The sequence below is a fragment of the Myodes glareolus genome, chromosome 2 (genome assembly GCF_982192425.1).
Source record: "Myodes glareolus chromosome 2, mMyoGla1.1, whole genome shotgun sequence".
NCBI lineage: Eukaryota > Metazoa > Chordata > Mammalia > Rodentia > Cricetidae > Myodes > Myodes glareolus.
This window is the reverse complement of record NC_142027.1, coordinates 15,468,794-15,487,776: the sequence shown is the minus strand read 5'-3', so window position 1 is coordinate 15,487,776 and position 18,983 is coordinate 15,468,794.

Here is an 18,983-nt window from a genome sequence, read left to right as displayed (position 1 = left end):
TTAAATCAGTGTTAATTTGAGATTCACAAACATTTTGTATTATACAATAATGTCATCTATTCTTAAAAAATAAAGAAGATGCTGAAGAAATAGTGGAATGGATAAAGTTTCCGTGGTGTAAGAATGATAATCTGAGTTTGGATTGCAAGCATCCATGTAAAATGGCATGTGTGTGACATACAGTGTAACGTAAGTGCTGTGGGAAGAAGAGACAGGCAAATTCCTAAGCTCACTGTCAAACCAGTCTACCCTTGGTAAGCTTGGCTCAGCGAGGGAGCCTGTATAAAAAAATAAAGTGGAGTATGATTAAGAAAGACATCTGATCTTGATCTCTGGTCTTCCAATGTGTGTGTGTGTGTGTGTGTGTGTGTGTGTGTGCGCGCACACACACACATACACTCACAGTACACTACACAGAACACAAATGCATACATAAAACAAACAGAAAAAGGAAAAATATTTGACATAGTAAAATAAAATAAACTCAAGAACTATCAATAATTCTATGTATGTAAACAGATGTTCGTATTCTTAGATAGATGTGTGCTGCCTTGCTGACTTTGAACACTGATGTGAATTTAGACATCTGCTGATTGGCTTACTGCCATCATAGAGTCACCTGCATGGAAAGCTGGTAGGATCAAGACTGTGTGGCCAAGTGTCATACTTCACTGGCCTCACAAAGCAAGAATATCCACACTAGAAAAGACAGCCTGGGTGTCCGACCTTCCTTAGTTTGTGTTCATGGCAGAAAACTCCAGTATAGAGTCTGCTGGGAAAGCAGGTAAGGCCATCCTCTGAGTGCCATTAACACCATCACAAGGAGTATCTGTAGACAGCAGGAGCAAAACTCCTGCTCTTGGGAAATTTAATAAACACACATTAAAGAAAAGGCAAAGAAACGAATAAGATAATTCTAGATCGTGACCATTTGTGTGTGTGGCAAAGCTAGCAAGAGAACAACTTGTTTTGGGGAGAGAAGTAAAAGAGTAAATGAAACACAGTCTTTATTTTGCTCACTCATAAGTGTTACTCTCAACAGTTATGGAGGAGACTGTACTAGAATTCTTAAAATCCAAGGGAAAAGAGCTAGAAATGGGCAAGCATCAGGAGAAAGGAACTTTTATTTGCTTACCAGATACTAAGGTATAAAACCAAAACATAATGATGCCAATCAAAATAAAAACCAGCAAGAGATTTCTCTGAAGAATAATGAGATTTGTTTTAGGATAACTAACATCATAATAAAGAACATGTTGTAGTCAACTGTAAGCATTTTCAAAGAAACTGAAGCACTGGGACATTATAACAGCGAGGTAAAATGCTTAGAAGATGGCTCAGTTGCTAGAGGCCTAGCCATGCAAGCATGGGAATCCAAGTTTGATCCCCAGAACCCACTTACAAAGCTGAGTCTGTGATTCTAGTTCTGAAGAAGGTAGAGGGAAGAAGATTTTTACTACTTGCTGGCTAACTAGTTTAGCTATATTCAGTGAGAGACCCTGTTTCAAACAGTAAAGTGACACATGATCAAGAGAAGCACCCGACTTAGACCTCTGGCTTCAAAATACACATGTCTATAAATGTGTACCTGAACTCATGTGTACCACCCCCCCCCCACACAAATAAAAATAAGGCAAATGAAGAGGATTGTACCCAATACTTTGAAACAGTCATCCTCCTAGGAGGAATAATGAGATGGTGATGGTGTTCTAACAGAGTAGAGAGTTGCTGAGTACATGTCTTGTAGAGGTATTTATTTCATAGAAGAATGCAGTGGCCTTTCTGCAAGGTTGTAGTTCTGCAGGAACGCTTTGTTACTATCAGGCAATGGGGCATGAGAGATCTTCCTCTATAAAATATCTGGTTTTTATTATGTGTGACAAGGGACTCTTGATTCTGACAACTTTTACAATAGGCAACAAAGAAATTCACAACGCAATATTTTGCTTACTTTCTTACCAAGAAAGGATCTGATATAGTTAGAACTTATAATGGTTTGGCACTCATGATATCTCTATTTCAACTGAGCTTCTGTGGCACCCTGTTACCTGAGACAGCTTCATCTTTGAGAATTAGATGAAATTGGCAGGATCTCTTCCCCACTGCTATTGGAAGAGCTGGTGGCTGAACAGATTTTTGGACTGCCATGTAGAGGTGTGACTCACATTTTTTCTGATCATTTCTGTCTTCGCGTATTTGATTTTGATGAAGAGATGTAAGGTGTGGTATATTTAACTATTTTGAGACTTCCTAATTTATTCTTCATCTAGTGACTCCCAATGGGGACTGTCAGTCATGAAGGCGATTGTGTAAATGGTTACCATTGCTGAAAATATGGAGTCTTAACAATGGAGAACAGACAATCTGTAGAGTTTCCATGATCAACTCAAATCTAAGGTTCTCCATAGAACTAATATGGCTAACTAGTTTAGCTATATTCAGTGACTTTTCTATTTTCTTTTTCCATTTAAACCCAAAGGATTGATTGACAAATGAATCACAGCGTGAGATTTGCTGTACATAAACTTTATGGAATGATCGAATGAAGCAAAGCTGCACATCTGACCCTTCACTGCTCATTCTCAGAGCTCCTTTGTGGTCAGGATATTTACATCACTCTTTGCAATAATTCTGAAGTATCATCCAGTTCCTTTTTATTAAGTACAGTCACCAGAGCCACTGTCTGTGCGAAAGACCAGGTATGGAAGGGCCAATGACGGCTCACTTTGACTGCTCTTTCCAGCACCAGCAAAGCACTGGCTTTTGAAAAGTTGCCAACATTTATTTCTTTGCTCTGGGCTTGGCACTTCCAGCCAGAATGGGTGGCTATGGCATGAGGTGACTCATAGGGCATTTCTACCACTGGTTAAACAGCAGTTTCTGCAATTCTCACTGTTATGTCATTTGGCTCCCACTGCAGATATCCCCAAGTGCTGTCAGTATGTTGCCTGAAGGAATAAAATCTCAGAACCAATTTTCACACCCCCTCCTCAGCTATTATACTTTTTTCTTTTAAAAGGGCAAAGTACTTCTTCAGATTGCTTTTAGATTGATGACAGAGAAAGTGAAGACTGGGAAAATAGCCCAAGCTCCTGCTAGGAAAGAAACACAGTGCATGCTGAGCCAACCTTGATAGCCAAAGGGAGGAAGAGAGGGTTCAGGTAATGGCAGGATGGCTCTGCAGGCATAGGCTGGAAACCGGCACTCCAAAGAAAGATGTTTGTGCTTGTGTCAGGGGCATACAGTGTGGAGCACAAAAGCTGTTGGCTTCCTAAGTTTGTTTATAGCTCACAAAGAGACAGAACCATTCAGTAACACTGGCTGACCTTAGAGGAATTTTGCAGACAGACCCCCAACCTAGCTCCTTGTGACCTTGCAGAAGTAAAGTGCTCGGATAGCTGTTTGATAGCTAAAGGAGGGATCGGTGTGAAATGTAAACATTTCTTTCCTTAATTTTCGTTTACCTTGAAGAATTTTTAAGACTGATGTAATCTGTACCCCTTGAAACATCTCATAGATTGTTTTGCCTTCTTACTATTAATGTAAAGTTCTAGACTTAGCAGAGATTGGCTAGTCCTAGATCTTTTGAATGTAGATGTGATGATTTGAAATTTTGAGTGCCTGATTCAGAAGAATAGAGATAGTTTACTATTCTACCCATCCTCAGGAGAGTCACTAACCCTTCTCTCCAAACAAATAGCACAGGGATCTTTGAGACTGGAGTGTAACAGCTTCTACATAAATTATCGACACTTGTCAATCAAGCTTGTGATTTTAGGCTTGAGATAATTCTTTCTTCATTTATCATGTTGGTTACCCAGCTTTGGGAAAAGCTAGCACAGTTTCACTGACATATTTTAAGAAAGACAACAATTTATGAATCTATGTTTAAACTTTTAAAATCTATCTTACATATACAAACAAAGCAAGTGTGCACCAAATCCTTCTACCATTACGAAGAATTATCTATGAATTGACTTCTCAGTTTTGCTCTTGTTCAGACATATTAATACACACACACACACACACACACACACACACACACACACACAGAGAGAGAGAGAGACATATATAAAATGCTCATGTTAGTGCAAGTAAATTGTCTTGCAAGCATGAGGAGTTGGGTTTGATCCCCAGAATCTACACTTAAAAACAAACAAAACAAAGCAAAAGCAGAAAGCCTTATTTGAAGGTGGCCTGCTTGTGCAATGGAGACAGTCCGATGACTGGGGCGCACTGGTGGTCTAGCTTAGCCTGCTTGATGATCCCTGGCCGGTGGGAGATATTTTCTCAAAACTAGGTGGATGCTGTTTGAGGGACACATCTGAAATTTTCTTCTGTCCTTCATATACATGCATACATATACACATTTGTACATGCTCACTGATGTGCATGCAAACATGTGGTGTGTTTGTGTTAATATTTGAAGCAAGTCAAATTGGTAGGATTTCTTTCTTTCTTTTTGCTCTTTATTTATTTTGAAACAGAGTCTTGCTAGGTAACCCAGGCTGGATTCGAGCTCATGATATTTCTGCTACAGGTGAATAGTTTTAAATAACACGTTGTTACCTGCCAGTTGGCATTAAATATTTCTCCAGCTATGAATTTTAGAGTATGAGGAATAGAATTACAGGTAGATGCACCATGTTTTACTTTTACAATCTACACAGCTGGAAACAATTGTTTTTTCAGTACTAAAGATTAAACCCAGGGCTTTCTGCTTTTTAGGCAAGTACTTTATCACAAAACTTAATCTTCAACCCTGACACGAACACTTTTACTTAGGAAATTTATATTTTCTTAGGGTTAAAAGATGTCTCAAAGACTAAGAGCCTTATTGCTTTTGCAGAGGATCTATGTTTAGTTCCCAGCACCCACATGGCAGCTGACAACTATCTGTAACTCCAGCTCCATGGGATCTGGTATCCTCTGTTGACTTCTTTTGGTACCAAGCACACACATGGTGTTCTTATATGCAGGCAAAATCCTCATACATATAAAATAAAAATAAATACATCTCTAAAAGTTCTACTCCCTTTAGAATTACTGGGTCAAAGCATATAAATGTCATTTAAAAGCACATTTTTAAAAATATAAGAAGTAGTTCTTTAAAAAGATACTTAATGAATATCTTCATATTTCCTTCTGGAATGAACATACTACCCTGTCTTTTCATGTAGCATGCATGAAGGCCATTTTTTGTGTTCTAATTGAAATGAATAACAGAATGTTTAGAGCAACTTGACATTTCCTGGGCAAAGCTGTCTCTGATGGTTTTTCAAGTCTCCTTTTACATTTTTTCAGTCTGGTTATTCTATTGGTAGTGCTACAAGAAACATTATTGTTTCTTTCTCTCTGTTAGCCTTGAAAAATAATCTGATTTTCCTTATAGAAAAAGCAAATGTATTTTAGTAGCAAGTGCTACGAAAAATTATTGTTTGTGAGTCCATTACTGTGACATGGAAGAGAATCTTCCCAAATGACAGTCCTGTGCTCACTGGAGATGCTCCTGGCATCTAGTGTTGCATTTCTTCAGTTCTCTACTGATTTTTGGCTACGGTCACAGTGCACAGTCTGTAAAAGCAGTGGTTTCCCCCTCCTGTTTGGCCTGGAACTCGTTATGACCTCTTGCCGTTATTTCTCCATCCTCCCCCAGGGTCTTTCCAATCCCAGTTCTCCCAATTAGCTGGCACCAGGCAGACCAAAGACTCGGGGTTGCAGAAGGAATTACTGTTCAGAGGCCACTGCTCAGCCAATGGGAGACAAGAACCAGACGAGAACCAGACAGGAACTGCTCATTCTTCCATCTTCCTGGTAGACTGTTCTGAGGGGTACCATATTGTTTCTTGGAGCTCCTGGCAGAGTGTCTCATCAAAGCACCGTGCAATGGCTTCCTCATCTTTGCCTGATATCTTTACTTTGCCATTCCCACTTTTGAGTATTAGCTTCCAAGCAGAGCAAATGCAACCAATCTTTATTCTGTCCTCTCTTCCTGAAATAATACTAAATAAACCAACACAATTTTCTCTTCTCTAACAGAGCTGAGTTCTTTTGTCTTCCCTTTTAGAATGTTCAGTAGTCATTGAGTGCTCAGTGAAGTTATTATTTAGTTGTGTCTCCAAGATTTTATGCTTTGGAAAACACCTTTTTAATGCATAATCTTAGGTTCATGGTCCTGGGTAGAAAGCATGGGAAACCTTTCTAGTTCTGAGGCAAATCCATACTTTAGAATCTACTCAAAGTACTGCAATAGCTAGGGAATGAAACCAGCATAGCATCCATTGACAGCTGAACGGATGAAGAAAATATGGACACATACACACAATGACTTTTATTTAGCCACAAAAGAAGTGAATCATGATATCTGCAGAAAAGCAGATGAAACTGGAGATCATTATGTTGAGCAAAATAATCTAGATTCAGGAAGACAATTACCATATGTTTTCTTTAGGATGTGAACTCTAGATTCTAGATTTAACTCTCTCTTTCTTTCTTTGTGTGTGTGTAGGTCATGAAAGCAGAAACAGTGTGGTAAAAGGAGAAGAAAAGATTGTAACAGAGGGATGAGACAAAGAAGAAGAAAATAGTTATGGACTAGATGTGGGATGAAAACAGAAGTACTATTTGGGAATAAAGGGAAAAATCTTGCTCTATGGACTGACCTGTGAAGACACTTTGTGGGCATATAGTGTTAGCTTAATGCTGGGTTATACATGGGGGTATGTTGACATGTAAGGATGATGAGAGAATAACACAAGAAGGAAAAAGTAAGAATAACCCACAGTCATCTTTTTAGTGAAGAAAACAAAACATTAAAAATCATCTTGTCATTCTGTTCAGCTTGTCAAAAACTACTCTATTACATAGTTTCTACTCAAAACCGAGAGTGTTGAAAGGTATGTATACTGATGATGACATTTTTTTTTTCTTAGTTACTTTTGAGCTTGGACTGTTGAAATTTCCTGGTTACTAGTCCCTGCATATTACTCAGTGAAGATTGTGAACAATATTTCTCAAAGAAGGGCAGAGATGGCCTGAAGCTCTTCTGCTCCAAAGTCTACCTTCAGGTTTTACTTTTATCAACTGTTTTTCCTCTGGGTCTTAATTTTATTTCTATTCATGACTCATGAACAAAAAAATCATTTTTTAAAAAAGCTGGTGTGAGCATTCTTATTGCCTTTAACTGTTTGTCCATCTTTGAACCTTTATATTGTTTTGTGTGTAACAAAGTATTTTAGCCTAGGATTCTCAAGCACAGAATGTTTTTTCCATAGTTCTAGAGGTTGTGTCTTAGTTTCTTATCTATTTCTGTGACAAAACACAACGATTGAGGCATTTATTTATTTAACAATTTTTAATTTTTGGCTTTTTGAGACAGGGTTTTTCTATGGTCCTGTCCATCCTGGAGTGCTGGGATTTAAAGGTGTGCACCACCCCCACCCCCAGCTAAACAAGGAAACTCATAAAGAAGTTTTTAATTTGATTACAGTTTCAAAGAGTTAAAGTCCATAATGGCAGATCTCACATACTGATCCACAACCATAAGACAGAGAGAGAGGGGGACAGAGAGAGGGAGAAACAGAGACAAAGAGACAGGCAGAGAGGGGGGGGGTCAATTAAGCATTACAAACTGTTAAAATTAAGCCATTCTTCATTATATCTCTTGCAATATCATGATTACAATGATAGCAATTCCACTTGTTGACTGTTCATTGGTTGCCAACTATTTATGGATCTTAAACTAAGTGCCTCTGAAGATCTCATCCATGTTTTCCAGATAAGAAAAGTACCCAGTTAGGAAGCCTCTGTCTTAGTACATTTTGGCTGCTGCTCATAATACCACTGACTTGATAGTTTATAATGACTAGAAATTTCTCATGGTTTTAGGGACTGGGAAGTTCAAGAACGAGGCAAGAAGATTCCGTGTTTGGTGAGGTTGCACTCTGCTCCACAGACAGGGCTTCCTGATGTCACCTCTTATGGAGGAAGGAGCATCCAAACTTCCGGGGCCTCTGGCAAGGGCGACTGTCCCATTTATTAAGGAGTTTTGTCATGACTTAACAACCTCTCAAATGTCTCACCTCTTAACATTGCTCTCCCAGGATAAGATTTCTGCATCTCACTTTTGAGGGACACAGACCCCCAGACCTTATCAGTGACAAGAATGGAACCTGGTGAGTGGCTCACATAACATTTGCATTTGGAGAGCCTGAAACCTAAGTACACACTTTATAAATTTCTTAAACTGATAAGTATTCTCTGCCGTTTGATATCTATAGCCAGGTGGACTCCCCTGATCCACGAAGGCTAGTTTGTGACCTTCACTTAGTCCTTCCCACTTGAAATCCCAACAAGTCTGAAGGAAAATGCTGCCATAATCTGCAATAGGAGCTGGCTTCTGTAAAACTCTGGTACTTTTCGTCTCTTGCTGTCTGACCGACTCCAGTTACTTCTGCTGCCCATGCTTTGTATTTAAAGCATCATCTTCCAAAGCTCCTTTGAAAAATTTCCGAGAGACTAATTTTTTTTACTTTGTAAAATAGTTCTCAAGTATTTTGTACGATAATCTAATTTTTTTTTTCAGTAGTCAACGCCTACAAAGCCCTAGCTCTTGCTGCACACGTGGTAGATTCAGGAGACATCTGCCCTATTACAGTATTGGTAATAGAAAGCCTTTTAAAATCCACAGCTCATAATACGTTATTGCAGGGAAATGCTTCTTAGCCATTTTCATAGAATCTTCTTTAACACAACAATAAAAGGCAGCCCTCCATTTCTGTGCAGCTATTGAGAAAATGGAAATGCCTTTTAAAGTTGGAGAGGACAAAAGAGTAGTTAAGGATATTTGGCTTGAGATAATTGCTTACACTGTTGGTGAGAGCCAAAGTGGTTTCTTATAATGCAATAACCACTGCATTTTAAATAAGCAATGCAGATGGGGTTCACTCTCTGCATACATAAATAGCTGTAGGAAAATGAACATTCTGTAAAGAGAGTTACATTTTAAAACCACAGTATCCAAAAAGTTTTTGTTAGCAAACATTTTTATGTAAATAATTACTCAATCTGATATTAGCTATTTAATTATGATCATGCTTTTGCTTTTAAAAGGAACACACATTATATACATATAAAATATATGCAAGGCACACATCTGTGCTTTACATAAATTTGAAAATAATGTACTTTTTTGTAAAATTGTAGATACAGTTATCTTTCTTGCTCATGGAATTGATTCTTTGATTCTGTACCCACGTATTCAGGTAACAGAGAACTAAAAATTATAATTTAACTTAGGATATTCATAACTGTAATGAACATATACAGGCTGTTTTTCTTGTCCTTCATTATTTCCTGAATAATAGCATATTTTTGTAGCAGTGACTTATGTTGTAATGTTTTAGATATTATAAGTAATGTGGAATTTTTTTAAGGATTTAAGAGAATGTTATAAGCTACATGATTGTACTAAAAAGATGAGCAACCATGGAGTTTTGTATAGATGAGAAGGTTCTAGAACTCATTTCACAGATGGCAAGGGCTCTGGAAGCTTCTTTATTGTACAGAATTGTTTTGGCTAGCCTGGGTTGTTTTGTTTTTCTATATGAAGTTGAGTATTGTTCTTTCAATGTCTGTGAAGAATTGTGTTGAGATTTTGATGTGGATTGCATTGAATCTGTGCATTGCTTTTGGTAGGATTGCCATTTTTACTATGTCCTACCTCTTCCAAAGCGTGGGAGATCTTTCCATTTTCTGATATCTTCTTTAATTTCTTCAAAGACTTAAATTTTTTGTCATACAGGTATTTCACTTGTTTGGCTAAAGTATTTTATGTTATTTGTGGCTATCATAAAGGGTGATGTTTCTCTGATTTCTTTCTCAGCCCATTTATCATTTGTATATAGGAGGGATACTGATTTTTTTGAGTTAATCTTATACCCTGCCACATTATTGAAGGTCTTAATCAGCTGTAGGAGTTCTCTGGTAGAATTTTTGGCGTCACTTATATATACTATCTCAAATGATCCAAAGACATTAAAGGAATTGCTTAACATCCTTAGCCATCAGGGAAATGCAAAGCAAAATGACACTGAGATACCATCTTACACCTGTCAGAAGGGTTAAGCTCAAAATCACTGATTAAAGCTTACATTGGAGAGGATGTAGAATAAGGAGAGCACCCCTCCATTGCTAGTGAGAGTGCAATCTTGAGAGTGCATACTTTGGAAATCAGTATGGTGGTTTGTCAGAAAACCAGGAATCAACTGACGTAAAGATCCAACAATACCACTATTGGGCATATACGCAAAAGATGCTTAATCATACCACAAAGATATGTGCTCAACTATGAACATAATAGTTTGAACCTGGGAACAACTGAGATGTCCTTCAACTGAAGAATGAATAAAGAAAATGTGATACATTACACAATGGAGTTTTACTCATTGGTAAAAAGCAATGACATTATGAAATTTGTAGGCAAATGGATGGAACTAGAAAAAAATCATGAACTTTTTTTTTTTTTTTGTAGCCCATTCCTTATGGTGGGATATCTTGTTCAGCCTTGATGCAGAGGGGAGGGGCCTGGTCCTGCCTCAACTTGGTATACCAGAATTGGTTGATGCATAAAGGAGGCCTTGCTCCCTCTAAGGAGTGGGGACAGTGGGGTGGGAGATGGGGAGGGAAGGGCACTGGGGTTGGTATATAAAATAAAAAATTTAAATAATAAAAAGTAACCTATTTCACTTTCTATAGCAAAAAATAACTATGTGATGTTTCTGAAAATTGTAAGTTTACTTCTTGGTATTGAAAAGCAGGATGTGGTAAATTACATGAAATAACAATATAATTCTTGAGGGCAAACACTGGCAACTATGAAAGGAGAGAAATAAACTTGTGTTTTTAAGACTCCATTGTTCTTGCGTAGATATTTAAGAGTAGAAATAGATGGTAATGGGATAGATAATTAATTTTAATAAGTCATAAAACATTCCAAGAGATGTAGCTTAGTTGACAGAGTGCTTGCTTAGTAAGCAGGGATTCAGGAGGCCTTAGATTTGATCTACAGCACTGCAAAGCAATGAAAGGAAAGCGACTTGGTTAGTTTTAATTATTAACTTGATACAATCTAAAATCACTTGGAAGAGGAATCTTAATGAAGACTTATCTAGATCAGGTTTGCCTGTGGGTATGTCTGTGGGAGACAGACTGCCTTGATTTGTTAACTGACAAAGAAAGACTAAGCCTACTGAGGGTGGCACCATTCCTTAGGCAGGGGGTCCTGAACACTGTAGGGGAGGAAAATGTTACCCAGGAGCAAGGAGAAAAAGTAAACAAGCAAACAAAGATCTATGTGCTCATTCACTTTCTACTCTTGACTGTAGATGCAATGCTCTTAATTTTCTGCCTCGATTTCCTAGTCAGGATGGGTTGTCACCTGAAATTGTAAGCCAAAGAATGCTTTTTGCCAGGATAATTTTATCACAGTGTTGGAAATGAAGCTTGAATAAAAAGAAAAGGAAAACATTCCAAAACTATGGTCTCAATTCTTCACTGAGAGGTTTTAGAGTTCTAATGTCTTCACATTCTTGCCAAGTGGATTGCCTATTAGATTTTATTCATTCTTGTGGGTGTCTAGTGGTATCATATTTTGGTTTTAAGCTGTCCTTTATTGTTTGGTATGAATTGAATATCTCTTGATATATTTATTGCACTTTGGTTGCTTTTATATAAAGTGTCTACTCTTGTCTTTGCCTATTAAGTGTTTCATTTGTTTAATTGAAAATTCCTTTTTACTTTTACCTGAGGAAACCAGAAAGAATTTTTCAATCATAAATGGAATTTAATTAGTGATCTTTTATTGATTTGTTCCCAGAGAACTTTCCATCCTACTTCACAGACATATACACACACTCAAAAACACACATATATGATACACATATATGATACATGTATATATCATAAGTAATTAGAAAAAAAGTCAACTGTTCTGTGGTTGTTAGAAGTAACATGGCTTGGTTTATGTTCTGGAACCAAGAGAACCACCATTTAAAAGAAAATAATCAGAAAAATAGTATTATTTATTTTGACTCTATTTTTTTCATATTTCCATTTCGTTTTAGCTATAAAAATAAGTTTTGAATACAAAACTCCTATTATGTTGTGTGTTATCAGGAGAGAAATCCTTTGGTAGATACAAAGATTATACATATGAATAGGAGGACTGTTAATGAAATTGTAATGTCCATTAATATAATCACTGTATTATTACAGTAAGACCATAATCCACTAAGAAATAAATACTTATGTAAAGTTGTGCACAAAGAATTGGTGTTACAGCCTCTCTCTGTACTTAGTGTTTAAGTTCATTCAACTGGATTTTGTGATTTCTACAGAGACTGGGAGGATTGAACTCAGAAGTCATAAAAGGAAGAGGGACAAGGCGGCCAGGTAGCTGAATGAACTCCAGGAGTTCTGAGCAGATGTGATGTACTTTACACTTTGTCATAAAAGTAGAGGCCAATAGGCAATTAGCCAACATGGCCCACACAAAGGCTGCATAGACACGGGCACACATATACATCGAGACAGACTGGTAAAGGCACTCTGACCTCAACGCTATACACACAAAGTACTCAAAGTGGCATTTTGTCAGAAATAGCTAAATGACATATGATGTCTCTGTTTGCTCTAGGTTTCCTGGATGTCTGGTGTCACTCAGCATCAGCTGATTCACAGTCCCTTGGATGTCTGGGTTGTGATGTGGGATTCCCCTTTGTATGCTGTGAATACTGTTGGTTAATAAAGGACTGCTAACGGCGAATCAATCCCACACCAGTTATGTTTTAAGGGATTATTTATTTTGGGGGGTAAAACTTACATACACCATAAACCGTCAGGAAGGGAGCCTAGTCGCTGGAGCAGGAGCCGGGAGCCGGAGCCAGGACCAAGCGCCGGAACCAAGAGGCCCGAGCCGAGATCTGTGGCTCTTTTTAAAAGAGAAATATACCTCGACCCAGTGGGCTGGTATTTCAGCGGCTATTGGCTGACGGAGGAGAAGGCCCTCCCGCAGCACAGTGGGCTTGTGCTTCAGCGACTATTGGCTGAAGCAGTGGAAGGTACTCCCACAGCAGACTGCTTTGGACCTATAGCAGGACAAAATTTAGCTAGGTGTGAAAAACTATATTGAATGCTGAGAGAATGAAGATGGAGTCAAGAGAAGCCATGGAACCTCCGCCAGAGACAGACATACTGAAATTTTGCTGGTAGGCCATGGCCTCATGGTGATGCACAGATTAATGGAGATGGGTTAAATTAATATGTAAGAGTTAGCCAATAAAAAGCTAGAGATAATGAACCAAACAGTGATTTTATTAATACAGTTTCTGTGTGATTATTTTGGTTCTGGGCGACTGGGATGAACAAGCGGCCTCCTTACTACAGGGTTGACCATTGTTGGCTCATTCCTTATATCTACATCATTGCTGTGTTTTCTAAACTTTATTTAGTTCCCATAAATGTCTGTTTCCATTAGAGTTTCATTGATTTTATTTTACTTTGCATTTGTTCTTATTGAAATGCTATGAGAGTAGAACTATTATGAGTAATTAAGAAAATTAACTATTCTGTGCTTGATAGAAATAACATGGCTTGTCTTTATGCTTTGGAGCCAAGAGACATATCCCACCATTTATAAGTGAATATTTAGAATATTTAGTATTGTACATGTGGAAACATAAATCTCTGAGACACAAATATAATTTCCCTTTAATATTAAAAACTTTTATCTTCCTAATTAAAAAATTATTACTAAATGATAAAGCTAAGATTTTCCTTCTGGATGTGTGTGTGTGCGCGCGCATGTGTGTATGTAGTGTGTGTGTGTGTGTGTGTGTGTGTGTGTGTGTGGGTTGGTGTGTGTGTGTGTGTGAGTGTGTGTGTGGCATAGTGTGCGTGTGTGTCTTTAATGGAGGGAAAGTAAATTGCTCAATGCTGGCTTAAGCATATGGCCTTATTTTGGAGGCAGTCATGCGGTTCTACCACAATGTATAGAACCTTAAAAATAGGATTTTAGGTGTCACTTCCTTGGGCTTGGTTAGAGGGCAGAACAATTACTCAGGGGTTTTATGAGCACTCCTGATGTGTAATGTTTATTTTTATTTGCTCCTCATTTATATTTAGTACAAGTTGTAAAGCTGCACCAGGCCATCAAGAGATTTCAGAAGTCATAATGGGAACAGCTCTTAATGAAGTCTTTTTCTTCTTCTATTTTTTTTTTACAGATTTACTTTGAAGTATATTAGAGACATATCCAGCTGAGGAAAGCAACCTCTGTGTGTCATAGATTTAGCTCTCACACACAATCAAACTTTCCCATGCACTTGCAGAGACAACAAAGAGATCAACAATCTGTAAAGAGCCAGAGGAATGAGAATATAGGGCAGGTGAGGTTCATTTTGTGTGAGATAAAAGGACTATTTAATGCTTGGTGACAGATTAATACAGTCTACTTTGCCTTTTGCTTCCTATATTTCAAGAGTTCCATGTATTTTCAGAATTCCAATCAAAGGCATTGAAGGAGAAAAGGAGGCATTCAGAAAAATGAGCATTTTGAATGACTGAGGACTTTCAGAAAAACAGTATGTTCTCAATGGCCTGTTGCCTGCTTTTATTTCCAGGAGCCTCATCTGTGAGTTTTATTGTACAACTAGCTTGTGAAATTATGATAAATAATGATGCCATGCTATCAAGAACAGTTCTTTAAACTGACCTTTAACAAGACTGGATGAAAGAATAGATCAACTGGTTGTTGATATATTTGACATTTAAGAATATACTTATGGGAAATCACTATAATTAAACATCCAAAAGTAGCACACTGCCATTCGGTGACACAAAGCATAAATCACGGAAAGAGAAGGATGCTCTTAGTTGTTGCAAGGGTCAAGAATTGACTGGGTATCTGAGTGCCCTCTGCCTTCACCACAAGAGCATAGCTTTCCCCAAGCTAGGCAAGACATAGCAGGAATGTGGGAGAGAAGAAAAGACCCTTATTAGACAAGATAGGACCTAAACCAAAACAAACGCACAATCAAACTAACAGAAGAACTTACAAAATCCACCACTATCACCACCAAAACTCCCAGCAGGACTTTCTGTCAGTGTCCAATTGTTTTGTACTGTGTGATGGTGCATATTGGTAATCCCAGACCTCAGATAGGAGGATTACGAATTTAAGAATTTGAGTTGTCTCAAAAAAGAAGACATACACACACACACACACACACATGCACACAGAGTTTATAACTGCTGAGAGAAGAAGGCATGTGCTTTGTTTGAAAGGCCACTATTACCCATCACTTATGAGTCTTTTGTTTGTTTGTTTTTGCCAAGAATGATGACCCCTTGTTATGGTTTGGTAATTGGGTTTTAAGACAACTGGTGCTATGTCTTCCTTGGAAATTTTCTTTCTATAAATAAAGTTAAAACAGCATTTATGCCATCCAAGGGCTTCTCTACTTACTTGCTGATAAAGTTATGGCTTCATTGATGAAATAGCTGTGGTGTAGAAAAGCCATAATTTTCATTACTGGTAACCTGTTGTCAAAGTTGAGATCATAATGTTAATGCCTTCCAGCCACAGCATAACCTAGGTTTTAAAGTATTGCCTTTGAGACCATTAATCAAGAGTTCCTACTATGAGGTCGGTAATCCGGGGAGGTGTAAGGATGAATAATATGCATTTTCTACCTTCATGGTCTCGTTGGTGAAGCTGGCAGTGGATACAATTTCAGTGCAGTCAAAATGAAAGGTCATGCAATATAAAATGTTGCATACGATAATAAATTATTTTAAGCTTCTAACAAACTAATTTCCAGCCTCTATTTTAGTTGTTAGCTCTAGCAATTCTAGCCAACTGAGGATTTTCTCTTTATTTCAATTCTAGAATTTCTAATTTTATATTAATTGTCAATGTTATATACAAATACAGCATCAATTTTCTCTAGTTCTGGATTTTGTATGTATTGGAGAGTACTTGAGTTTAAGATATCCTTAGAATTTTCAAAAAAGTATGGGACTATTTTGAAATATAAAATAAGATTTAGGTGTGTATATCAGAAGTGAAGAACTTATCTAGCATACATCAGGCCTGAATTTGACTTCCAAGGACATAAGATAAAAAATATTTCCAAGAATTAATTTCAGTGAACATTTTCTGCTGTAGCTGAAGTGCATAGTAACAAACATCCTTTACTCATGGGCTTGACACCAGCACTGTCAATGGCAAAAAGGAAGGCAGGAGTTTTTGTTCTATAAGAAGGTAGAGACTTAGTAATCATTGTAGACACTGTCCTGTTGAGCTGTGCACCCGAGCAACCTGTGCACCGTATTGTTGAGGCAGTCCAGATTGCAGACTGGCTTCGTGCTGCTGTGTTGAGCACTCTTGCATCTTGTAGTGAAACTTGTCTCTGATTTGGCTCTGACGTTTTCCTGGTGGTTCATTGCATTGCCCTTATCCAAGCAGGTACCTGTCTGTTCTCTCCTTCCCAGCACCACCATGATCTAGTCTGCCCATGCGCACTCTCCAGACCCATTCCTTTGGATTGAGTCTTCATTAGTAGGTATTAGGTTGACTTGTCTATGTGTCTCTCAAAAAGTAGATTAATTTGTGGGCTCCTTGGCAGAACAGTGAATTTATTCTCTTTGTAAGTGCAGATTTGCCCCCATCTGCTCGCTATGTGAGTTTGATCTGATACTGAGTGATAGTTATGTAATTGTCTACAAATTTTAGAGTTATTTTGTGTTAGAATTAGATCCCTTGCCCCACCTGTGGAGAGTCCCCCCAGGACAATTTTCAGTCACTTCCACATGGCCACTGTTAGAGAGATGCAGAATATCACGAGGGCAGCAAGATTAGGAAAGGATTTTGTTTTTTCCATTGCTTATATCTGAATAGTTTCTGCCTATGAAAATGGCTGTTAATCACAGAATTAACTTCACACTTTTTTGAAAGCGAGATATTTGAATTCTGGTTTTAATTGGTTCCTTGGTGACTAAATGTCCCACTAGGAGAATCTGAAGTGAAACGAACAGTTTCTTCTGATGTCATCAGTTTTGAAGCTTGCTAGTTTTCCATGTCTGAAATCAATGCAACTAGATTCAATCTTTTTCTTCTTCTTCCTCTTTTTGCTTTGTTTTCAAGCAACTTACATCTCATAGAGACATGATAATTAAAGATTTTCAAGCATGTTTTGAAAGCTTTGGTGATTACTTTCCTGACTCTAACTGAGATGGAAAACAGGGAAAAGTGTTAAAAAAATAACAAAATATTGCCTTCAGATGAAATCCTTGGGGATGCTAGCATTATTTCCTTTCTCATGGTTCATCTGAGCTCCTACAGAGAGACTAGGTTTAAATGGGAGCCTGTCTCTGGTGCACGGAGGGAGGGATTATGGTGATTAAGTAAAGACATTTTCCTCAGATTTTATTCTTGGCTTCAGCATGACTTTTACTGGGTCCCTTCCTATGCTGTCGTCCACTGTGTTATGAACACTCACTGCTCTCTGCGGCTGGGCTGCTGGGAAGAGCAGCGCTGTGTCTGCTGTGCTGAGGAAGGGCAATCATGTTCCAGACTCTCATTTCCCATTTCTATGACTCCTGGACAAAAACATTCCTCACACCCTGGAAATCACAGCTTCCTGGTTTCTTGTTCAGACCTGGGTGGTCGCTTCTTCCCACACACAAGAAATTACGTTCTATATTGTGAAGATTGTTGAGTATATTGGCAACTGGTTTCAAAAATAAGTTCTTTAAAACCTGTTTTTGCTTGGGTAAATCCATCTCTATCTTTGTCATGTATTAATGACTAGAAAATTAAAAGATTATTTGTCTGAGACATATGTTATGTTTGGGAGATACTAGATGCTGGATGTTATACATGTGATGGGAGTTGAGTTTTTTGTTTTTTTGTTTGAGACAGGGTTTCTCTGTGTAGTCCTAACTGTCCTGGAACTCACTCTGTAGACCAGTCTGTCTTCGAACTCATAGAGATCCACCTTCCTCTGCCTCAGGAGTGCTGGGATTAAAGGCGTAAATCAACACCACCCAACTAGAACTGGTATTTTTGAATGTGCAATATTTATGTATATGCCCATATGTCAAGATTTATAAAACTACCAATATTGATAAGAATAGGTCACATAGTAGTGTCACATTTGTCATAAAATCTGGCTCAGTCAACATGGTTAAAGATGAAAACAGATTAGCATTATGATTCGTCGGTTTTTCATTGCTGTGACAAATATCCGAGAATTAATTTACAATTTGAGAAGATTTATTTTGGCTCATGATGTTGGAGGTTCCACTCCATGATTGGCTGGCTCTATTGTTTGGGGCCACGATGAAGCAGGATATCATGGTCAAAGGCTGTGGTAAAGAAAAGTCACTCATTTGTTTTTTTTCTTTGTTTGTTTTTTTTTTGTTTGTTTGTTTTTTTTTGGTCAAGAAGCAGAGGTACAGAAAGATGAGGGGCCAGAAACAAGATCTGGCCTCCAAAGGTGTGCTTTCCAGTGACCTGATTCCAGCTAGGTACCACCTCTTCCAGTTTCAATGTTAGCATCAAACCAACAGTATGACATATTCAAAATCAATTTAATAATTCTTAAAAACTCATTAAGATTTTTAAAGCTATAATACAAAATGTTTGTGGTGAAAATCAAAGTGTTATCAAAGGGAATCAAAATTATGATTATTGTGTTCAGTGAGAAGAGGTTTAAAAACAGAACTTTAGCTACAGGTAGGAATAGCTGTTAATAGAAACAATTCACTGCCAACTGTGAACACTTGTTCACCATTTCTGATCATATGTTTAATGCTATAGGTAATTTTTATTACAAATTGAATTTGTCACTTCTGGGATGGGCTAATGAAATGTACAGTTGTTCATACATGTTGACTTTGATAATTTGCTTTGTAAATATATT